Source organism: Paramormyrops kingsleyae, chromosome 14, assembly GCF_048594095.1.
Source record: "Paramormyrops kingsleyae isolate MSU_618 chromosome 14, PKINGS_0.4, whole genome shotgun sequence".
Lineage (NCBI taxonomy): Eukaryota > Metazoa > Chordata > Actinopteri > Osteoglossiformes > Mormyridae > Paramormyrops > Paramormyrops kingsleyae.
In genome coordinates this window covers 18,140,248-18,150,413 of record NC_132810.1, presented here as the reverse complement: position 1 = coordinate 18,150,413, position 10,166 = coordinate 18,140,248, and the positions used below count along the sequence as shown (strand labels likewise).

The 10,166-nt window shown below is 44.2% G+C and overlaps 1 long non-coding RNA gene across 1 annotated transcript; it reads right to left on the bottom strand.

Moving 5' to 3' along the window:
* Positions 1-407: 407 nt before the first annotated feature.
* LOC111841659 (uncharacterized) lies at positions 408-9,766 on the bottom strand. The gene is made up of 3 exons (XR_002837724.2): positions 9,637-9,766; positions 2,003-2,142; positions 408-1,567 (listed from the first exon to the last, which is right to left on the bottom strand). It is a non-coding gene; the product is annotated as an uncharacterized lncRNA (long non-coding RNA).
* Between the last annotated feature and the right edge of the window lie 400 nt (positions 9,767-10,166).

Here is a 10,166-nt window from a genome sequence, read left to right as displayed (position 1 = left end):
CACACTCAAAATATCACCGTCGCACACTCACATTATTAGCACTAAGGGCTGTTTGTTTTTGTTTCTCTCCACCGTCCTCTTTTCAAATGTAATTCTACTCCACGGAAATGGATTTTCTAGCCTTGTGTTTTTTTGACAGTTACTATTCATTTTAGTATCGTAAAGTTTTAGTTTTACCTTTCTTAATGAACACGGTCCTTTAAACAAGACATGAAAATAAAAATAACATATAAAAATAATAGTTTTATTATAAACAAAAAAAATAAGAAAACAGAATGATGATGATTATGATTTATTATTATATAACACTGACTCTAACTAGCTAGCTGATCTCTAGTTACCAGTTACTGTCAGTTTTATGATACAGTTCCTTCCAAACCACGTTCCAACTGAATAAAATAATGTATTCAAAAGAAGCAGAGTAATTGCAAACAAGCAATTTGCATACTGTGTGTACCCAGGAAGGGAGGGACCCGGTACCCATTAGTGGAAAAACGATGGCGAACAGGGGAAAAAAAACACACGCACAACAAGACCTCATAAACAGTCCCGGCTAAGACAATGGTAGATTGTGTGCGCAATTACCGAGAGCCGCGTCCTGTATAAATGTGCCAAACCATCAGGAAACGTCAATGGCAGTGCCGCGCAGCTGTCCTCACGGCAAACGGACGACTTCCGCGTCCAACGCAGCGACTGGGCACCCGTCCTCCACTCCTTGAAAGGATCATTGTGCTCCATAATCAACAACATCGCCACACACTCTCCAGCATCACTCCGTCCTACTCGTCTAGTTCTTTATTTTCGTTTACATGTGCCATAATAGGAAGATAATTTCAGACACGGGACAGGAAAGAAAAGGCCCTCCCTGTCCGAAATAAAGCGGGGGGGGGGGGGGGGTTAGATTTGGCCCCAGTGTGACGTGACCCGACACATCCGACAGAATCCGGAGTTCACCTTGTCTGCCAGCAGAGACACTTGACAAGCCGCTGCGGACTGTCGAGGTCTTTGAAGAAGGTTCCCGTTGTCACATTCGGCAAAAACCAATCCATTAACATTCTATTTTGTGCAACAAAACTAGCTGGAGAGTCTCTGACCCTGCCGATATTTACATCAAGGTCAGTAACTAAGAAAATAATACCCACATTCCATTTCAGTGCTGCGTACAATGTGCATTCCCGCCCTGAAGTATCCCTGAGGCAAAATCATATTTCCCCCCTTTCAATACTGAGTGCATTCAATATGTTCTCAATAGGAGCACTTCTGCAGGAAAAGGCTGTGTTTTAAACCAAAATTATTGTTTCAAGCTTGTAAGATGAAAGGCAATTTCATCTTAAGGACAATTATTCGGCGGGGGGATCCACGCTGCCTTAAAAATGACCTGCCGGCGAATCGTGGAGCACAGAACGAGGTAAAGGAGTGACTGTATTATTCTGCGTACACACACACACACACACACACACACACATGGACAGAGGCGCTGTATCCTGTCAACAAGTACATGGTGCCTCTGGAGTGGACGACAAAGGCGGCCATCTTGCCAACATGTCCCCTTGGAAGCTCTGGGCATCTGTGGGCCAGACACAAAGCCCAATTAAAAAACATGGTGGGTCCAGCACAGCTTTACTGGGTGTGAATGATGCTGCATAAAGATGTCCTTGCAACTGCCTGTCCCACCCACTGCCATGTCTCTCCCTTAACACCCCCCTCCCTTAAAACCCACCACCCCCCCAAGACACTGAGATGGCTGCCTCTTTTATTGCCTGGCCTGGCCTGCTCACAGGCAGGTCAGCCCTAATCCTCGGGGAGTTTTCTCATTGTGTTTTAGGGATCAAGGGTCAAACCATTTCTAAAGGAGAGGTTTAGTTAAACATCTATTAGCAAGACCCATTGTGCCGGGTTGATTTATGGGGGGAGGGGGGGGGGGTGTTCAGTTCAGCTGTCAAGTTACCAAAAAAAAAATGAATATAAAACAGGATAGAAATAAACATTTCTTGTGAGACACCTGAACAAGGTTGTCTGTGAAGGTAGATGTAGACGATGGTATGGACTGATGTCTTGAGATTGGTCCAAACCCTCAGACCACTAACTGCTGGACTAACTGACACAGATCTGCAGGGTTGTTGTCAGAAGGCACCTTATTCGCTGGGAAGGAAAAAAAAGAAAGAATTAAACTTTAATAATAAATCCTTGGTAAGAAACAGAAAAAACACACCGATAAGTTCGGCTTTGGAGCTTTATGTTCAAAGGGATATTACATGTACATTATGTCCAGTAACACAAGAGCCAGGCGAAAAAATTATTATTTTTTAATTATTATGCTTGTCACCATTAATAACTTCTATCAGTGTCCCTGACTCATGGATCATTTGTGCAAATGATCTGAGAGGGACAGAAAAAAAGCTGGAAGTATTCTGGGGGTGTCCGCCATTCTTCGACAGATGCATTCTGGGGCCCTGATGGTGTGAACCAGGTTGGAACTGTTGACTTAAGCGACTCAACAGATTGTCCCACGAGTGCCGTGGGGTCAGCTGACCCAGGGGGAGGAGGGCCACCGTCGGCTTTGTCCTCCCAGATCCGCGAGGCGCCCAGTGACCAGGGGGCAAATGCTGGGGTTGCCGTCCGCAGAGCAAGCGCGATATGGAATATCATGGGCTGCCCGCGATCATGCAGAATGGGCCATTCCAAGGAAAACGCCCCCCCCCTCCCCCCGCCTGTAGTTTAACCCAGATTTTTACAGTTGAAATCAAGGGCCTCTGCTGAGCCTTAGGTGGCTAAAGTCTCCCTGTTCCTCAGAAACTAGGCTGTCGATAGCTTGTTAAATGTTTACTTAGTTCCGACACTGAACCACGCTTTGGCTTGGCTCCCCGCTTTGCTCCAGCGCGGCTGCTGCACTGTCCTCGCCGGCTGGGAGGCAAATAATTATTCTGACGCTGCTCCCCTAATTACTCTGACACCGACTTCCCTGCTTAAGCTACTCTGGCTGCTACTGCAGTTAAAGTTTCAAATGCTAACGATAATGACCAGTTTCTAATTGGTGCTTATACCTTAAATCGTTGTGCGTGGAATATAATTACGGCTATTATGCTTTTAAATAATCCTCGAAATTAGCATTTACCTCTATTGCATGTTGTCAGCAGTAAATTGTGGTTTGGGAATCTGAGGGGAGCAAAGGGCCGGTTCAGAGTTAGTTGACTTATTATTTGACGGCCGCGCCTGGACCAGCGGTTCGAGGGTTTGGCTCTAATGCCTTGAGAGTGGGACTGGGAGTCCCATGCTTTTAAAGAAATGGTGGAGGGGGGGGGGGGGGCAAGGGCGGGGGCTGAACCACGAAGAAACAGAGGAGAGAGGCAAATGTTGGCGGGTCAAACAGTATTATTTCCGCCACTCCCCCCGGCTATCATTGGGCATTGCTTGGTCTGACCTGTGCTGCGGGTGGCAGGCTCCCGGGCAGAGGGCACCTCCCCCCCCCCCCCCCCGGGGCAATGGCATGATGGGGACGGGAAGAGATGAGCCTTCTGTACCCATGTCACGCTCATGTGGCTGCCACACTCCTCGTCGTGCCTGTTTGAACTGTCCCTCCCAATTAGCACTAATAAGTGACTCTGTAAGGATGAGCAAACATACTGCATTCAGCCCCCCCCCCCCCTCGCCTCTGCTTAGCGGCCCATGAAAATCCCAAGAGCGCAACCCCGCTAATAGACAGAGAAAGCCAAACGCGTCTCGTTGCGAGCAAACAAGCGCTCGCCAAGAGGCAAATTAATGACAAGTCATTTGAAGGGTTCGCCTGAAAATGATTTTATCCTGGTCTCTCTGCCCACAGATTGATTGGGCCCCCCCCCCTCACACGATCAAAGTGGCCCAATCAATGAAAAGCAAGTGATGAGTGGGGACGCCATGCTCCTGGCTGATTTACTTGCCGCTGTTTTACGTGGGGGTGGGGGTGGGGGTGTGATATAATCTACCAGGTGTAAATGACTGAGTCCCAGCTCAGTGAAGCAGCCGCTGACATGCACGAGGTCACTGGTGCACATGCATCGACCGACACCGCTGGCGAGGATTCCCACGTCCCCCCCCATCCCCCCCCCCCCGGGGTCATGTCCTGTGTGTCTCCCCAGACAGAGTCCTTTCTCCATCAGTCTACCTCGTTTATGGTCTCGGGGGAGCAAACAAATCCTAACCCCTCGCAGCAATTCATTCGGTCACGTGAAACACCACATAGGATGGTCATTCTGCGACGCCATTTAAACAAGAGAAAAATCATACACATGCGGAAGAAAATATTACATATAATTATCACAAAAAGCATGTGGGCAAAATGAAAAAACGCATATATGTGTATGTGATGTATATATGTGTGTGTGATGTATATATGTGTGTGTGGTGAATATATATGTGTGTATGATGTATATATGTGTGTAATCTATGATAAGTGTGTGAAAATCTAAAAGTGGATGCACATTTAAGCAGGAGTGGTAGTCCAATAAAAATCAAATATTATTCACACAGATTTTTATATACGGGATATAAGTCATCTTTTCAAGGCCTGTAAGAGATTAAGACCGTGGGGCCTGTTTGAATTAGGGCCTATGAACGTAGTGCAGTCCTGCCATATTTTTGTTTTTTTTTTCCCCCTTATCACGTCTGTTGTGCAAAATGCAGAGGGGATTAAAGGCAGATTTTTTATTATTTTAAATGTGGCACAGAAGATTAGCCCCCTTGCCAAACACTTAATTGATTTCCTTTTTGACTGTTTACCTCTACAGCAGACTCCTAGAATACAGCGACAACGCCGACCTCGCCATCGCCAAGCGCTCCCTGCCAAGTGCCTCATTTGTATTCAGAGCAGTGGCATTTGCCAGCCTGAGTGTTGCCTTGGCGACGCTGCCCACACAAGTCATGATAAATGGCACTGTCTGCCTCTGCTCCTCGACAAAAAAAAAAAAAAAAAGTGAGCAGGGAGCTGAGGAGTTTCTGGCCAGGCCCCAGGCCCCAGGCACGAGGCACGAGGCACAGACCGACAGCGTTTGGGACCCGGGAGCCCACTGGGACATTTTTTTTGGGGGGGGGGGAGGGGGGAGGCACATGCACATGAGCATCTCTGAAGAACTGGGTCTTTTTAGGTGCAGCGAGGTTCCGCTCTCACCCTGGATAATCAGCAACTACGCTCCGCCTCCATTTATGCATCGTAGTATTTGCCAAAAAGTCACACGCTTCTCTATTCCTCATCTTCTTCTTCATTACTGTTGTTATTATTTTTATTTCTGATCTAATAAGAATCGTTTCTGATTGTTTCTTTTAAGCTCTGGCTTGTGACTGCGAGTGTTGATTTAATGATTTCATGTTTAAATGTGAATATTATCCGTCATTACTTCCAGAATAGTTCCCAACATTCTGTGTCACACTGGCTTGATTATTGCTGTATGACCAAGTAGGATATATTGCTAAAATTATACATTCATTTCTGCCGGTAAATAAAAACTGTTTATCAGACCACAATGACAAAAAACATTATTAAACAAAAAATAACAGCAAAGTGTGGTAGCCTGATACGAATTAAGTTCATTTTTTCATATACATTTTAATTAAATTATGTGCTAAAATGTTTATTCAAGTCATATATATATATAATGTATTTGTATGCCACAGCAATCTTGAATTTATAATTTCATTGTATTTTTTTCTATATCCATTCCAAATTTCTACATGCATTGATTTCATTTCTTTAACAAATAAGCCTGATGTGACTTATTACTTTTTTGGTCAGTCTCCGTGTTATTGCAACACATTATACATGATAATGAAGCAATTAATTTGAAATGTAATGGCTTCAAATGACAATTGGTGTATAGATAAGCAGGAAACAATGAATACAGTCGATTCATTAGAGACGTGCTCATATTTGCTAACATAATACATTTGTTGGGGGGGAGTTTAGTAAGCTTTCAGTTTCACGCTGAAGCTGGTGAAGGTGCTCTGATGCCACAGCTCAGTACAAAAGAGCAGCAGCGCTGCTTCTATGTCGAAAATTCATGGGGGCAATTATAAAATCGGAAGTATTCATGACCTAGCAGAGCCACACGCACACATTGGTGTCTTTCTGCAGAACCAACAGAAAACCACATTGTGTTTGTAGCAGCAGAGCTGAAAAATACCGACGTTTGTAAGGGAGAAGCCTGCCAATCCTGCACTTGATTCCCGCATAACAGACAACAAGCACCTCCATCTCCAACCCCCCCCCCCCCACCACCCCGTTCCAAAGGACCTGATTTGAGGACAAGGTCCAGGAGTCCAGCAGTCAGATCTGACCCCAGAGCATCAAGCCTGATTACGCTACACACTGCAACATAAGCCCACCCCCCCCCCCCCAAAAAAAAAAACAAAAAATAAATACATTTTAAGTCAGTACGTGTGAACTTGTCTGTGGGTAACTCGAGACGGAGCACTTTGCCTATTCAGAGATGAACGCATTTCCCTTGATACATTATTCATAACGGGGAGAGGCAGAGGAGGCTATGCAGCGGTGGGGGCCATAGTTGGGCTGCTGGGGGGGTCTGGCACTCATCTGTAGCGCCGGAGGGACAGAGGGAGGCCAAGTGCATGCACCCCAACGCCGAGGGGCGGATCAAACTGCACGCATAACCTCTCAGCCACAGACTGCGTGGAGGGCTTGGGCAAATATTTTTGAAAAATATTAAAATAAGGAAAATCACCCTGAGAAGTAGAGAAAACAGATTATGGCCAAAGCCTGTTTTTCATGGTCACTCATTTGAAATTTAGTCACAGACCAGTTCTCAGCAAACAGACTGAAGTGAATATCAAATAGCCTTCAAATGGGCTAAGGAGCGATGTTAGTAAAGGAAAAGCCTGCACAAGGCAATTATATTTGGCCAAAGTGGTTAAATAAGGAGTATAGGTTACTCAGCACGAGCGGATACAGTATGTGTACAGGTTACTCAGCACGAGCAGATACAGTATGTGTACAGGTTACTCAGCACGAGCGGATACAGTATGTGTACAGGTTACTCAGCACGAGCGGATACAGTATGTGTACAGGTTACTCAGCACGAGCGGATACAGTATGTGTACAGGTTACTCAGCACGAGCGGATACAGTATGTGTACAGGTTACTCAGCACGAGCAGATACAGTATGTGTACAGGTTACTCAGCACGAGCGGATACAGTATGTGTACAGGTTAAAACAGCATCCCATAATAACGGGGGTGTCCTGATGGGTATGTACTAACACGCACACGTAGCATTAGTGTGTGATCAGAAATACATTTCTCTACACTTTCTGTGTCACCTAAGATTCCATAATTGACATCTATTATGTTTTTCTAAATGTCTGTCTTTTTGGAGAAACGGAATTTCATAAGTGTCTGAAAATATTGGAATAAGTTGTTCACCTCCTATATCAAGCGCTATAGAGAAATAACTGAACATTTCACAATTTTTCTCACAAACTTGGGATGGCTGCAGTAATCCTGAAGGACGATACTGGAACTGTAAGAATTTCAAGATTCAAGATTCTTTGCTGCCTTTTGTACTTCAGCACAAAGGAATTCTTACTTGTGCCATCCAGTCAGTAACATCTAATATAACAAAACTGGACAACAGGAAACAAAGACACTCACAAGACATGACATCATCGCTCAGCCGCCCCAGGACGGCCCTCTGACATACAGTAAGAACAGAGAGAATGCGACAGGCTGACGACAGATACCTTTGAGGTATGTTTTGTTACAGTCAGCTTCCTACAGGCCATTTCTTCCTGTTTGGGATAAAATGGAGTGTTTGCCGAGTATAAACAAGGTCACTGACATGGCGTATGTCTTGAATAGGAGGCAGGGACGGCGATGTAAAGAGGAGGCGGCTGTCTCGGGGAGTCCATGCCGCGGAGTCGGCGAAGTCCAGCCGTGACGCCAGGTTGCCGTTTACCACAAGGACGCCGGCGCCGAGACTGTTTACAAGGCGGGTAGGGCGGGGGTAAGGCGAGACGCCATGGAGAGAAGTCGCTGAGACTGGAGTGACACCTTGCACTATTAAATTGAAAATCAAAGAACCCCCACTTCCTGACAATGCCGATGGGACCCCCCCCCCCCCCACCCAGTCACCAGCTATGATTGAATTAATTCTCACCTTGGCTTGCCGGCTATCATTTCACTGACCATGGCAGTAGATGTTTGCCAGGTGGGGGACCTTAAATGACACTCTGCCGATTTCACAAACTGCTGTTCAAGTGTAGCATTAAAAGACATCCTTATAAATAACATTTATTTCTTATTTTATAGACTTATAATATGTTGTGTTGTGTTTCAGAAAAAGAAACCTACATTTCCACTAAGGATGAGCAAATTTTGTATTACTGAAATTTCTCCTGCATTTTTAGTAACAAATTTCAGAATAAAATAATGAAAAACAATGACACGATTCCTCACATCTGTCAGTAACACAGTGTCCGTTAATGGTAATCCAGGCTTCTAGTGTTTCAGCAGCTGGAAACGTGTAAACTTCGTGCCTTTCTTTCATTTTATTTTGGGAAACATCATCTTGCCTTGGAGGAGCTAAGCCGTCCTAATTTCGGCTGACTGTGATCCACCGGGACGCGGAACACCTACATGGTATATAAGGTGAATTTGGAGCGGCGTTTAAAAACGTCTTTCTCCAACCTGACCTGTTAACATCGTTTACATATTTGCAGAGAGGGCAGTACGGGGTTATACCGAACTCTCAAATGCACCATTTATTAACGCGTCCTAATGACACTAGTAATGTTTCCTGCGAAAGTGTAACGCTCCAAACTGGCCATTAAATGTGGTTCCCGCTGGGAATAAAACACCAGTTTCTCAGCACTAGATTTTCCCAGCCCCGCTTCTTCTACGCTCACAAACGACTCGATTCATTTGCCTTTTAACCGGGCAATTAGTTTTACTGCTCCCGATGTTTTTACTTAACACTTGTAACTGGACATAAATTTTTAAAGTATTTTCTTATGACCTGAAATTAGTAGACTACACGCTAATATCTTACCAAAAATGTATTTAGTGTGCGCTTTTTATATGCTTTTTCTGGTAGGCCTGTATTTGTAATAGCCTATTTTGTTTTACGTATTTTGGTCACTCTCGTAGCACAAAGAAACCCCAAATGAATAACAGTATCGATTACTACAGGCTCATGATTACTACGTACGCGTGTGATATCGGTATTACCGTTTCCCATCATATCCAATTTTCTCAAGAAAAACACCGTATAGGCCTACGTACAATTTGATATTCATGTACGAGGAAGGCAGATTGTGCAGAATATGGAGCCTTACAGCGATTTTACAGGCATTAAATCATATCTTACTTAATATAAAGAAAACCTACTGTGTGGATTACGTGAGAGACATATCAGTTTGGATTTAACTCTCTTAGACTGATGTGAGAGATTTTGCCACTGAGATGAAAACAGTAGCTCAGAATAAAAACAGTTCGCGCTGCTGTATTCTCTCATATAGCCTACGTCAGCCCCCCCCACATTGTTAATCGCCGAAAACAATTATATGCAATTACTACCCGTATGTGTTAATTTCGGACTGCGGTGCTCTTAGTTTAAGCAAAACATTTGCTCACGTTGCATGTGAAAAGCAATACCTGTTAATTTCTTGTGCGCGGCTTTCTTAATTGTGTCCTGATTGCTTAGAACTGAGCGCATACTGTGCAATTTTGTTGTTTTCAAGGGTATTGCTACACGTCAGCCTATTCGCAATCTACATGCTGTTATGCTCCTTAAGTTCAGCTCCGTTTGTCGCCGAGCGCCGTAATGTACTTTCCGCTCTTTTTGCGGCAGAATTGCTAAGACAGCGAAGACGGCACGGTTAGCTATACCAAAGCATTTCACGGTCACTTCCCAGCTTTAAATAAAAAAAAAATACAATTAAGCGTTTTACTTTTTTAATAAATGGATTTTGTCGTTTTAAAAAGCATACATCAAAAATACTTAGTCAATTAAATGCCTCAATATTATTATTCATATGTTAATATAATATGTATTATTTATGTAAATAAGGCTTAAAAATTACCTTCCCTGAAAAAAAGCTCTTTCTGATTTTAGTGGAATCAATTACTCTGTTAATTATATTTACCAATTTGAGACAATTCAGAATGACACAAGTTGCACAACA